The sequence below is a fragment of the Trachypithecus francoisi genome, unplaced genomic scaffold, assembly GCF_009764315.1.
Source record: "Trachypithecus francoisi isolate TF-2019V2 unplaced genomic scaffold, Tfra_2.0 Lachesis_group19, whole genome shotgun sequence".
Taxonomy (NCBI): Eukaryota; Metazoa; Chordata; class Mammalia; order Primates; family Cercopithecidae; genus Trachypithecus; species Trachypithecus francoisi.
Genome location: NW_022681464.1, coordinates 3,950,484 through 3,964,007, shown reverse-complemented (window position 1 = coordinate 3,964,007; position 13,524 = coordinate 3,950,484).

Here is a 13,524-nt window from a genome sequence, read left to right as displayed (position 1 = left end):
AAAAGAAATCAGATGAAAACTAGTGTCCTTAGCAGGACAGATCCATTAGTAAATTGTCAACCTCCACTTTCAACTCTAGGAACTTGAAATTCAAGTCTTTCTCCAATTAGATCTTAAATCTTTATATTCTCTAGGTTCTTTCTCTTCTAATTTGAGATGCTTCTTAAGCAATCTCATCTAGTGTCATAGCTTCAACTGCCAACTATATCCTAACTCTGCCAGAGCTACTCTCTCAGCCCAGGTTCCTCTGCTGAGTTCCACACCATGTATTTCTATTGCCTACTGTATATCCTCTTCCTGAATTTCGATAGGGCTCCCATCTCAAAGTGTATAATTTTCTTTATATTTATTTTCAGACTTACTCTTAGAGTTGTGTCCCATGGCCCAAACTTCATCTTTGGATTCTCCCTGACTTCATCTGCTCCCTGATCCCACTTACTGTTTTCATCTATTTAAAATTTCTTAATTTCATTTCCTTTCTTTTTAAATTTTCACTTATTGTTCAATGTTCCAAACTTACAGAATATCATATATAATGCATAATGTATATGTACAGTTTAAAAAATAATCCCACACTCATGTTAAGAAATATATTACACTAATTTATTTAAATTTATTTTTATTTTCAATTTTTGTGGGTACATAGTAGGTGTATACATTTATGGGGTACATGAGATGTTTTGATACAGGCATGCACTATGGAATAATCACATCATGGAGAATGAGGTATCTGTTCCCTCAAGTATTTATCCTTTGTGTTACAAACAACCCAATTACACTCTTTTAATTATTACACTAATTAGAAATTCACCTCTACTAGTGTCTCTTCCCTTTTGCCCCAACTGGTGGTAACCACTGTCTTGATTTCTGTTTTAATCATTCTCTTGCTTTTATTTATAATTTTACAACTTGGTTTGGTATTATTAAAAGATACGTTATTAAGTTTTGAGACAATTGGTAGCAAGAACAAATACAATTGTGCAAACAGAATGCAGTAGATTAGTGCTTTCAGTAGAAGACAGACTGAAGAGTCTTAGATTCTCTGAGACTAAGAGTTGCCAGGTATTCTTTCTAGGACAGTCAATGAGCAAAGTCACAAGAGATTCTTGGAAACACAGGCTTACCTAGTTGAAGTATTTGGCAGGGCTGGCTCCCACGTGGGCCAAGTAATATATGTCCAGCAGGATAACAGGCATGGGAAGTGGGCTGCTGTGTACTTTCTTCTTCAAAGATTACCATGGCCTGTTTTAAGCTCTCAGGGGTAGGTCAAAGCTCAGCTTTTCTGTAGAATAAAACGAGTGTCCTAAGCTCGTCCACGCAATAGGTATGGTGGGGAGAATGAGGGCTTCATCAGCACTTATCAAGATAAAACAGGTACAGATTAGAATCTGGACCAGAGTCTCCCAGGCATTCTGTTCTTAGGTCAACACAATGATACAGTGACAGTGGGCATGCTAGTGTTGAAAATCTCTTGAATTACTCTGCTCTAATCTGCTCTTGTTGCCCTCTCTGTTTGATTCACAGCAGTCATTCTGGGATGTTTCTTCCCTGTCTTCCTGGGAATTCTCTTCATTTCTTTCTTTGCTGCATTTGCTATTCTTTTGATTTACTCTGTGGTTCTCTATCACCACTATCTAAGCATATCTTGAGAAAGAGCACATGAGAGGTTAAATTTCTAAGACATTTCATATATTTAAATATTTTTATTTTTCCTTCATATTTGATAATTTAGCTGGGTAGAGAATTCTAAGTTGGAAATGATTTTCCTTTATAATTTTGAAGGCATTGCTTCTGATGTTGCTGTTGAAAAGCCTGGAACCATGTTCATCTCTTAGACTTTGCATGGAACTTGATTTTTTCCCCCCAAAATGTGTAGAATCTTTTTTTTTTCATTCTTGGTGCTTTGATGTCAGTTTAGTTTCATCCATCGTGTTGGAAATTCAGCGGGCCTTTTTGATGAGGTAATCCATGAGTTTCAGTCCTGGGAAATCTTCTTGAATTATTTTCTTGATGATTTTCTCCTTTCCATTTCTCTGTTCTATCTTTATACAACCTCTATTATTCAAATTTTGGGACTTCTGGATGTGTCCTTAATTTTCTCTTTTCTCTTCTGTTTTCTATCATTTTGACTTTTCACTGTAATTTCTGGATAATTGTGGCAACTTTATCCTTTAGTTTTTCTACTTAGTTTTTATTTTTGCCATCAAAATTTAACTTCATTGAAAAACTTTTTAAATTGAGGTTAAATTATACACATATAATTTACTATATTTACCATTTTTAAAGTATATAGTTCAGTAATAATAAATGCATTCATATTTTTTTCCCTCCCTGCTCTCCTTCCTGGCCTCTGACAATTACAAAATTTGAGTTCTAAGAGCTTTTTGTTTTCTGAGTTTTAAAAAATTGTACTATTTTATTATTTCATGCATCCAACGTCTTCACTTACCTCTGGGAAGATAATAATGATGGTTTCTTTCTCCTTGTATATTGCCTCTGTTTCCTCTGGGTTCCTTTCTTTTGTGTGTTTTGGCCTCTATTTTGCACGTAGGAGAGCCAAGCCAAGTATCCTTCATTTGTTTTCCTAAATTCACTCTCACCCTTCTCTCTACTTTGAGCCTTGGGTGGCTGGTCTCTATGGACAGTATCAATGGGTTTCGGTGCCCTCTGGGTTTCATGTGGGCTTAGCCTATGGCAAGCACTAGGAGCTTGTAGGGAGTGAAGAGAATGATGTTGGAGTATTTATGGCCCTAGCTCTCTTTCTGTGGGCTTACTATATGCCAGTTGTGTGCTTTAATCAAAGGTGTCGGCCAGGCAGTCCTTTTCACACAGCTCTGTCTGTCTCTGTGTTCTAGTAACTTTTCCTCCCTCCCTCGTCCTTTCTGGCCTAGCGGTGGCAATCAAGACTTAGTGTAATTATCTGCAGGAGAGGCCACTATCCTGTGTGGTTCATTTCTAGTTTCTAGTAGTATAACAATATCGTAACTTATTTTTTAGCCTCACGCTTTCCCTTTGAATCCATTCTTCATTCAACCACTGAGAAGATGATTTAAAACAATTCTTCAGTGGTTTCTCACTGTCTGTGGGATAAAATTCAAGCCCATAGATTGAGCTGAACCTGAGATATTATTTCTCTCAGCACCCTTTTCATGTATTTCTTTCCACTGGCACTGTATCCTGGATTACTAACAGTCAGAGTTTTAACGATTGCACCACTACGCAATGGCACAGGTATCAGTACTCAGCCTTTAAACATGGATGGAGTTCTCATTGTCAGCCACTTGTTGGTGATCCAGCTCCAAAATCTCATTTTAAAGTTTGCTTCCTAGGATCATTGCTAATAACAATACTGTCAGATTAAATTCCCCAGGAAGCATACTCTGAGATGGGGAGTATTCTTGAGCATAAAATCAATAAGGAAGGAAGCAGAACTGGGCAGTGTATTGAATGAATTGCAATGCAGTAGTTGTACTAGAGGCCTCTGCTGATCCCATAGGGAGCTGGTGGACTGAGTTGACCCTTCACTATTATCTAGCATTAAAGCAACAGGCAAAAACTTTTGTAGTCACCCACCAGTCGCTGGTTGTGAGACTGCCCCTGAGAAGAGGCCTTAATCTTGGGTTTGGCTCCCTTTGGATGAAGCAATTAATGCTCACAGAGGGACTCAGCTGTATTGAACAGGAGCCAACACTCCCAGCACCTTGGTCCCAAATGGGGAGTATGACGATGACCGGCTTCCATGCCAACAAATAATGCCCTGTATGTCTGGCTCCTGCTTCCCTCATCAGCTTGTCTCATGCCAGTCCCTATCACACATACACAGTCCAACTATTCTGAAGTACTCCTAGTTCGGTATATGAACTATAGATTTTCTGTGCTCATGCTGTTCCACCTACCTAAAATACCTTCCTGTGATGACTTTTTGTGTTCCTAGTTGTACTTTAATCCTGCATGTCTGAGGTCAGAGTTACTTCTCTGATTTCTACCCCTCTGCCACAGTTTGAGTTTGGAGTCCCTTAAATTTGCTTTCAAACTCCATTCATACATCACGAATCTTACCATATGATACTGAGACTCCCTGCAGATGTATCTATCTCCTTACTAAACTCTTGTCCCCTCCCCCTGAGGCCAGTTGGCATCTTACTTGTCTTTGAATGTATAGCACCTGACACATGCTCGCAACATGGTAGATATCTCACAAGTGTTTGGTGAAGAAATTAACCGTTAGTGTCATTGCTTAAGTACATATTATTTAATTTTTGAAATACTCATTTTCACTGGTTTTATAGTATAGACATATGTTGGAAGATTTTATGTAAATAGCTCACATATCACAGTCTCTTGTCTCTCAGGGTTCATTATTTACTAGGAGAAACACATTTTTAACAGGTAATTATTTGTTACTCACAACGGAAGTTTGAACAAGATATGGACATATGAATTGACTAATGGCGCTCTCTGGCAGTAGACATTTGTCTCCCTTGTTCTTTTTAGACTGTAGGTGTAACTACTAGCTTTCTCTTTTTTAAAATAGGGTCACAGTTTTAATCCAAAGTTTGCAGATTTGGGCTATTTCTGTATGACCCAATAACTATTTTGTCAAAGGGCTTCATTTGCTGTTTTCGGGAATTTGTCAACTCATTTGTCTGAATTTTCACAATTGGTATTATGTCACTATCTACCTGATATGGCTATTTCCCACTGTATCTAGCTTTCTATAAGGCAGTACTTTCCAAAATTTAATGTGCATTCTAACTGCCTGGAGATCTTTGCAAAATTCAGATTCTGCTTCAGAAGTCCGAGGGTAGAATCCCAGATTCTGCATTTTGTAGATTCTGCAATCTTGTAAGTGTCACCAATGTTGTTAGTCAAGGAACACATTTAGTGTAGCAAGGCTCTTAGAAACATTTTTTTTTTTAAACTACACTTGAAGTCATCTACATTTAGTAGATAAATGTTTGCATATACCTCCTTAATGATTTTCCCTGGGATCACTTTCTTAATAAATCTTCATCTGGTAATCAGCTTCTAAGCACTGAAACGAAGACACCAGACATCCCCCACTCCTTCCTTCCCTTGCCAACCAAATACTAATTCCTTAAGGTAACTGCTTACATTAACCTTTATTACCTCTCATATCATAAACAACCCTGATTTCCAAATTCTTCAAATAGAACTTTGGTTGAATTCATATCTTTAATCAATGAATAACATACTTATTTTTTAATGTTCAGCATTTTATAAATGAATTTAGTAATGAAGAAATAAGCGTGTAGTCTTCTTTCCTTCTGTCTTGTATACTCAGCATAAACTTGTTCCAACTATTTGAACAGTTTTTCAGTCGTACGGTTATTGTCTATTCAGATACTGAACTTCTTCTGTGGGGATTTTGCCTCTGGTTCTTAAGTCTTGGAGATGCTTAACCAAAGATCAGTCTGACAGTGACACAGCTCTTAGGGAAAGAAATAATGGTTATTGCTTGTGGGGTGAATGTGTTCCCATGTGGAGTCAGTGTTAGTAATGGGCATCTGGCCTTGCTTGGAGGAGGAGGAGGATGCAATGCAATTACGTTAAGCTCTTACTGAGATTGCAGCATCTCCTTGGGATCAAAAATGATCAAATGTGAGACACTCCAGGTCAAAACTGGACAATGCTACCAGTGAATTTATCTCCAGAAAAATAATTTGCTCTGATTCCTGGTCCTCCAAGAATACTACCCAAACTAGGGTCAAATGAGAGTTGGATGATTAAGGGTATTATTTTCTAAAGTTGATTTTAATCTACTCTGTAGCAGAAAACCTATTTATTTAGATGACGTGAGATTTGGGGGACAACTCTGCTTTGGCTGGAATCCTGGGAATTAAGAATTCATTGAGAGGTGTTTACATTTGTGGTGTTGCCTCCAGGATAAACAACAATGGCAACAACACTGGCCACAACAACATAAACACTGATCACAATTGAGCTGAAGATAAACTGAATCCCTTCCATTGGATGTGGAAGAGGAATAATGTGGGTATGGAGGGGTAGGACCATTGGGCAAGCAAGATGGGAAGAAGGAAAAGGGTGCCTCCTAGAGAAATTTGACTGTAAAAGGAGAAACTGTTCTGGAGAGTAATCCAGACCTTGCAACAAAGCCTGTGGACCAGAGAGGAGCAGCAGTTGGTTCTGGTGGACTGTTATTTAAGCAGCCTTACCCTTCTTCCCTTGTGGTGCCTACAGGCTTAGGGACCCTTGTGTACTAGCTGAACGTCATAAGTTGATAAGATCGTGCGGTTCCAGCAAGACCACTGTACCTTCTCCCTTTCCTCATTTTTAACACAGCATAAGTCAGAGGGAAAGAGCATTGCTCTTATGGATTTTCATTGATTGCACCTGGCCAGTGGTAGCATCATTGCTTCATATACAAGGTCACCTCTGAAGCCCAGAGCAGACTCTTGCCTGCAAAAACCTGGCTCAGCTCATTTATGCTCCCATGTGGATAAAGGAAAGAACAAGGAGAAAAGTTACTGGGGGTTGAAAGCTCAGAGGTGGGGGTCTGGTTCTGGATGAGGGAAGACACAGGAGTAGGAAGGGTGTGGAATGGGGAGGCCTGGAAGGTGACACTGGTGAACAAAGCTGCAAGGGATCTGGGCTTCCCAAGACTGCTGGGGCTGGGAAGAGAGGAGGAGAGAAAAGGAGGGCCAAGAGGAATACGAGAATTGCTGGTGGAGACTGGCTGCTCAGGGAAGCCAGGGGCGTGCCATGAACCACAAGCAGAAGAAAGTCAGAACATTTCTCTAAGTACATTTTCAAATGGAAGATGGAAGTAAGATTGATGCAGAGCAGGCGAGCCCCAAAATTGGAGCTTCGCCCAGGAGTGTTCTTCGCCTCACCCAGGAAAGAATTCCAGGGTGAGCTGGTGGTGTTGGCAACTTTTATTGAAGTGGCAGTGTGCAGCATCGGCAGAGGTACTGCTCCTTATGGAGCAGGACTACCCCATAGGCAGTGCTCCCAGAGTAGCAGCTCAAAGGCAGTTTTGCGGTCATATTTATACCCACTTTTAATTACATGCAAATTAGGGGGCAAATGCAGAAATTTCCAGAAAGGGTACTAATTTCCAAGTTGTTGGGTCATTGCCATGGAAAGTGATGGCAACTTCTGGGTGTCATCATGGAAGTGGTAAATTGCCATGGCACATGGGTGGGCATGTCTTATAGAAAGCTGCTTCTGCCCCGTCCCTATTTTAGCTAGTCCTCACTTTGCTCCAGTGTCCAAGTCCTGCCTCTGAGGTTGAGTCTCACCTCCTGAGTTGAGTTCCACCTCCTACCTCAAGACGACCTTGAAAGAAAGAAAATAGCCCAAGGGTCTAGGCTAAAGGAAGAACCTGAGAGATAACTGGTATGAGAAGAGCATGAGTTTTGGGAAACTAGTTATGCTTTAAACTCATATCAAGTTGATTTAATGAAATATAAGTGCATGTGCATATAACTTATAAGGACCATATTATAAATTTTGAGATCCCAACACACTGTTATACAACTGTGTATACACTGGAATGGCCTTGGCCATCATACAGTGGGTTCATTTGTGGAAAGAGAGGGAAATAGTTGTAGTTCTAAAAGTGAGGTTCTTAGAGGAGGAAAGGCCACAGTGTAATGAACAATAGTGTCAACTTATAGCCTTATCAGGTGTCCAGCCTTATGTAATGTGCTGGAAATTCAAAGGTCCCTGCTCTTATATGATGTTGTCCACTAGAGGGTCATAGCAACCACGTGCTAGGATCAACCAAAGGGGAAGGAGCTGAAAGAATACATATCAGAGGCTGGATGGTACCCAGATTGAGGAGGTAATGTCCAGAAGACATCTTCCTGGCATATTCATTGCATTTTGGGAAACATTATTTCTAGTGAAATACTTCAGACGTATAAAAATTTGTAAAGGGTAAAACATTGGGTACTTATGTGCTCATCACCCAAATTAAGAAACAAAAATAAAAAACACAGATAAAGTCCCTTGTGTAACCATTCCTGAGACATCTCAGTGAGTTTGCACTTGTCTTTAAGATCTTCAGTGAGCTGTCTTCTTACAGAGCCTAACATTTGCAGGTCCTTGGATGAATTAGGACTGTGATGGCTGAGGTGATTATGAAATAAGGAAGGTTAGTCTCCAGAATACCTAACTGGAGGAATCTCTCCCCTTTAAACTGGAGTCTTTTTCTTACGGCTCAGAACCTGGGGATCAAGAGACCTCCTACCTAATCCTGAAACTTGGGACTTGATTTCCTGTGAGGCCTAGGGTTTGAAATAATCCAGGGTAGAAATAAGAGTGTAAAGGAGCACTTAGTCACCCCATAAGCAGGCCTAAGCTGCTTATCTATGTTAGAAAATAGGAACTTTCAAAGGGAACAGTTGTCTGCCTTTGAAGAAACTGTCAGTGGAAAAGCTTTTAAAAATAATTTCCTTCTGAAACGCATAATGCTCTTATGCATAACTCCCTGACACTGCTGTTTAGCAGCCTCTTTCATTTGTATGAGCTCTGGAATATGAAACATTTCTTGTGTAGACTCGGAAAATAGCTTACTTATCACACTGTGCCTGGCAGCTGCATTTTAGGTGACAGCCTAGTGCAGTGGTACGATGGGTAAGGCCGGTTCTGGGTGATGTGTCTGCTGCTGAGATCAGGGTCTTTAGAAGTCATGGTGTCTGAAGGTTTAAAAAAGAGCAAATGGGTTAGCAGTACTTTGCCTGCCTGCCATTCTCAGAGGTCTGGTGGGAGAATAGTTCTGTTAGGTCCTCTGGGTTGGGAAGAGCCTACCTGGGAGGTTTCACTGGAGAGTAACAATGATCCAGGATAACACGTATCTCTCATTTTTGGCTGTTATAATCTGCAGCAAAGGCATAGTTGGAGGGTTCCAGAAAGATTCAGCAGGAGGCCGGGCGCGGTGGCTCAAGCCTGTAATCCCAGCACTTTGGGAGGCCGAGACGGGCAGATCACGAGGTCAGGAGATCGAGACTATCCTGGCTAACACGGTGAAACCCCGTCTCTACTAAAAAATACAAAAAACTAGCCGGGCGAAGTGGCGGGCGCCTGTAGTCCCAGCTACTTGGGAGGCTGAGGCAGGAGAAGGGCATAAACCCGGGAGGCAGAGCATGCAGTGAGCTGAGATCTGGCCACTGCACTCCAGCCTGGGTGACAGAGCAAGACTCCGTCTCAAAAAAAAAAAAAAAAAAAGATTCAGCAGGTTTGAGGACTCACAGTACATTGGATCATTTGGCTAAATTCCACAAAATTACTGTGAAAATAATAGCAGCCTACTATTATTGAACACTTACTATGGAAGCACAAACAATGCACTGAGCTTTTGTTTTTTTAACACATAATCATATTGATTCTTTTTTTTTTTTGAGACGGAGTCTCACTCTGTCACCCAGATTGGAGTGCAGTGGCACCATCTCGGCTCACTGCAAGCTCTGCCTCCTGGGTTCACGCCATTCTCCTTCCTCAGCCTCCCGAGTATCGGGGACTACAGGCGCCCACCACCACGCCCAGCTAATTTTTTGTATTTTTTAGTAGAGACAGCGTTTCACTGTGTTAGCCAAGATGGTCTTGATCTCCTGACTTCGTAATCTGCCTGCCTCGGCCTCCCAAAGTACTGGGATTACAGGCGTGAGCCACTGTGCCTGACCATATTGATTCTCATACCAAACGCCATTAGGTAGCTTTATTACTCTCCACTTTAGAAATGAAGAAGAGGTTAAATAACTTTCCTAGGGTCACACAGTCTAGAAGTTGCAGGGATAGGGTTTGAATGTAGGTCAATTGGCTTAAAAGTCTGTGTTCTTTTCACCTTGCCAATGATTCTTTAATTAGTGTGCCTAACAAAAGTCAGAGACCTGGTCCCTATCCTTGTGAGATTCTTATTTATTAGGTCTAAAGTGGGACTGAATTTCTAATGTACATTTTAAACATTCTCCACAGGTGATTTTGATGCAGGTGGTTGAAGTCCCGTCTTAGTCCTTTTATAAGGACTTAGTGCTGTTATAACAAAATAACCACGAACTGGGCAATTTATAAACAATAAATATTTATTTTCATGGTTCTGGAGACATGGAAGTCTGAGATCAAGATGCCAGCAGGTTTGGTATCTGGTGAGGGTTGCTCTCTGCTTACAAGATGATGCCTTGTTGCTGCATTCTAGAAAGGACAAATGCTGGCTTCTCACATGGTGAGAGGGATAAAAGGGCAAAAGAGAAGGGCCCTGTTTAACTTTGAGTTTTTGTTTTGTTTTGAGACTGAGTCTCACTCTGTTTCAGTGGCACGATCTTGGCTCACTGCAACCTCTGCCTCCTGGGTTCAAGCAATTCTCATGCCTCAGCCTCCTGAGTAGCTGGGACTACAGGCATGAGCCACCACACCCAGCTATTTTTTTTTTTTTTTTTTGTATTTTTAGTAGAGATGGGGTTTCACCATGTTGGCCAGCTGGTCTCAAACTCCTGACCTCAAGTGATCCGCCCACCCTGGCTTCCCAAAGTGATGGAATTACAAGCGTGAGCCATTGCGCCCAGTCCATTGAGTTATTTTATAAGGGTGCAAGTCTCCTTCATGAGCCTGGAGCCCTCATGACTTAATTACCTCTCAAAAGCCACACCTCTTAATAGTGTTGCATTGGTATTAAGTTCCAATATGAATTTCGGAGAGAACAACCGTCATTCAAACCATAGTAAGTACCATTACTAGAGACTAAGTATTTATGTCCTGTCAAAATTCCTCTGTTGAAACCCAGGCCTTTGGTAAATGATTAGGTCATGAGGGTAGAGCCTTCATCAATAAGACCCAAGATTAGTCTAATTAGACTAATGGTGGGATTAATGCCCTTTTATAAAAGAGACCCCAGATAGCCCCCTCACCCCTTCTATCATGTGACAGCACAGTAAGAAGATGGCTGTGTCTGAACCTGGAAGCCCTCACTGGACACTGAATCTGCTGTGGCTAATCTTGGACTTCCCAGGCTTCAGAACCATGGGAAATGTATTTCTATTGTTTATAAGCCACCCAGTCTATGGTATTCTGTTACAGCAACCTAAATGGACCAAGACAACCATACTTGAAGAAACACTGGAATATGACTATACCAGTGGCCAAGCCATTTTCTGGGCATCTGCAGCCCATGTAGAAGCTGAGAATCTATCACAGAAAGTGGGGTGTTAACTCAGATGGGTTAGCTTCCCTGTCCAGGAGGGAAGGGGTGCACTTTAGCTTCCCAGTGGTTTGGGCTCCAGGGTAGCATTGGTGTGAGTGTGTGTTCTCAGCCCAGATCTCTGAGTCTGCTGAAGAGAAGCCCAAAGAAGTTTTCTGGAACTTCTCTTCTGTTCATCTAGTCAAAAACTCTGGGTGACAGCCAGTGACATCTGGATTTATTGGACCTTCCTGTACATCATTGTCTCAGCTTCAAATCCACGTATTATAATTGGCTGGAACTGAACTGATTTTGGGCAGGATACATAACTTCATTTTTTGGCAACATGCTTCCAATGGCACATTCTCCAACCATTATTGGGGAGCCAGTGGGACCACTTCTACCTTAGAACAAGGCCTGCAAGGAAAGAGAGTGCAAATCAACCCTTCTGGGCCTGGCATAAAGTAAATTCTCAGTAAATACCAATAGAATGATTTCTCCTTAAGAAATAAATTTAGCAGGTCATAGTCTCCACAGGTCCTCACCCCAGCAGGTGGGAAAAATCAAATTGGCAGGGGTCTCCATGTTCCCTTCCTCCATCCTTCTCTGCTTCATAGCACTAGCCCTTATTTTCCACCTCAGTACCGAGGGTCCTCATGCCCACTGAGGACCCTCCTGGAAATGGAGGGTCATGGAAAGGAAGAGGTGTTTTCTAATGCAGTACCATTACACTGGTTAAGATGTTCTGGGGTGTGTCGGGTTGCATAACAGAATCGGGAAAACTCCCCTCAAATTGATACACTCGACTGGGTGCGGTGGCTCACGCCTGTAACCCCAGCACTTTGAGAGGCTAAGGCCAGTGGATCACTTGAGGTCAGAAGTTTGAGACCAGCCTGGCCAACATGGCAAAATCTTGTCTCTACTAAAAATATAAAAAGTAACCAGACATGGTGGTGTGCACCTGTAGTCCCAGCTACTCGGAAGGCTGAGGCAGGAGAATCACCTGAACCTGGGAAGCCGAGGTTGCAGTGAGCCAAGATTGCGCCACTGCACTCCAGCCTGGGTGACAGAACAAAACTCCATCTCAAAATAATAATAATACTAATAATACACTCAAATCCAGCCAGTTTGCACCCTGGCACATAAAAGATATGGCTGTAAAGCCACCTACTGAGAAGCTCTGAAAGACTTACAAAACTTCCAGTCAAAGCTGTCTGACATGTGTCTCATTTTCATAGGATCTCTGGTGATTCATCAGCTAATGCAATATAAAATGTCCATGATTTACTGCACTCTCCTGGGGAGGTTCACATTTTAAAGGAGAGGGCATGAGAAAAAAAAGGCAGTACTCTAACAAAAGCATTCCAGGAAGTGATTGCAAACAAGGTATCTGGCAGGAAACACCTTGGAAATAAGATGCAAGTTTGAACCATTCAGATCAGAGACCTCAGCAGGAATAGCCTATAACTTATCCTGTTGTGGGCCCTGCTGCAAATGCCCTGGGGCTCCCCGGCACAGGTAGGCCTTCCCCGAGTCTCCAGATGGGGTTGGATGTGTTGAATCTGAGCTGCGGATCCTAGCTACGGTGGTCACCTCTGCAGCCATCTGCTGCGGGAGATTCCTGGCTGCACAAGGCTGTCCTCTGTAGAGTGGCCTCTCTGTGGCACTCAGGTAATGTGCATCCCCAGTTGGTCTCTGGGAGATCATCCAAGCAATTTTCAATGCACTAGAGCAATAGTGGTCTGCTGGGGCTGATTTCCACTCCTCGTCCCTTCCCACCCAAGGAACATTTGGTAATATCTGGAGACATTTTGGTTGTCGTAACTGGGATGGGGCTGGTGATGTTGCTATTGGCATCTAGTAGGTAAAGGCCAGAGATGCTTCTAAACATTGTACAATGCACAGGACAGCAGAGTTATTCAATCCAAAAATCAATAGTGCTGAAGTGGAGAAATGCTGCACAAGCAGAAGCTTACTGGGAGATACGCACACATTCCATATACCCGGGCAGTGGGAACAGGTGAGCAGCTGCAGTCAGGGCTGGCGTGGGATTCTGCTTCCTCAGGCACACTGGGAACAGTCTGAGCTCTAGCTGAGATATCTAAATCCAGTGACCGGAAGCAGCCCTGCCTGCCATTTCCCTTTAGGGATGACAAGAGAAAACTGCAGTGCAACCTGACTCTTTCTCCTTTTCCCCAGGGCTCCCTGGAGGAGGGAATGCATCCTTGCTTTCAGGCCTGAATGTCCTGGATGAAATGGAGAAGCTGTGGACAAGCTGTGCACTGGGTTAGGAATGGCCCCCGTTTGTCTTTATGTTCATTTCTGGAGAGGGTCCTTAGCCTGCAAGGTTCTTGGGGGCAGAAAGG